We start from the raw sequence: 1,239 nt of genomic DNA, 5'->3' as shown, positions 1-1,239 counted from the left end.
TTTTTTTAAAAGAACACATAACCTTGTGTGCAAAGAAAATGTAGAAAACTAGGAGGCTGTGTTTGCATATGGTGCAGGGGGAGAATAGTGACAGTACCATGGACTGCCAAAAGCACAAACCAGGGGTCCTCAAACTACGGCCCTCGGGCCACATGTGGCCCATTGAGGACATTTATCCAGCCCACTGGGTGTTTTTGCCACCGCTGCCTGTCCTGTTTAGCAGCCGGCTCATCCAGTGTGCATAGGAATTTGTTCATAGTTTTTTTTATTATAGTCTGGCCCTCCAACCATCTGAGGGACAGTGAACTGGCCCCCTGTTTTGAAACTTTGAGGACTCCAGGAACAAACAGATCTACCTTGAAAGAAGTACAATCAGATGTCCTTTATAGGTAAGGATGGCGAGACTGTTTAGTGTACTTTGGACATGTGGTCAGGAAAGACCAGTCCCTGGAGAGGGACATCCTGCTGGGTAAAGTACAGGGGCAGCAAGCACAGCAAGGCCTTCAAGGAGAAGGACGGACACAGTGGCTGCAGCAGGGGGCTCAGACGTAAGGACATGGTGAGGATGGTGCAGGACAGGGCAGAGCTGTGTTCTGTTGTCCATAGGGTTGCTGTCGGTCAGCACCTAATAACAGAAGACTTCCGGGTGACCACAGGAGAGCACCCCTCCTCATCTACAAGAAGCGTGCACGAGGGGGTACCCCCAAACCCTGGAATTCCCCCAACCCCCAAAACTATGTATTTAATTTATTTTACAAAACAACCTTATCACCTTCAAAAGACTCTCCATTACACTTTCTACACTTGCCAAATCTGTGATTCCATTCATGGAAGCACTTTTCAAACTCATCTGTTTGGCTGGCTGACAGCAACTCCCGCATTTCTTCACTTCTTCTAGGTCTCAAATCCCTGTCCTTTCATGTCCCTCTGCATTCTTGGAAACAAAAAGGAGTTGCACGGAGCGAGGTCAGGTGAGTCAGGTGGGTGGGGCAAGAGACATGCACATGCTGGGTTTTGTTTGCCCAAAACTGGCACACTGAAATGACTGCATGAGCAGGTACATTGTCATGGTGGCAAAGCCTGTCCCCCGTCTGCCACAAATCAGGCCTTTGTTGCCACACACCATTATGCAATCTTTTCAGAACCTCTAAATAGGAAGCTTGATTAACAGTCTGACCTGGTGGAATGAGCTCCAAATGCATTTTCAGATGTCCAGAACAAGATTTGTCATCAATCGAC

The sequence above is a fragment of the Echinops telfairi genome, unplaced genomic scaffold, assembly GCF_000313985.2.
Source record: "Echinops telfairi isolate 266 unplaced genomic scaffold, ASM31398v2 ScPeMD7_2;HRSCAF=8, whole genome shotgun sequence".
Lineage (NCBI taxonomy): Eukaryota > Metazoa > Chordata > Mammalia > Afrosoricida > Tenrecidae > Echinops > Echinops telfairi.
The sequence above is the reverse complement of the archived record's forward strand: the minus strand, read 5'-3'. Positions refer to the sequence as shown.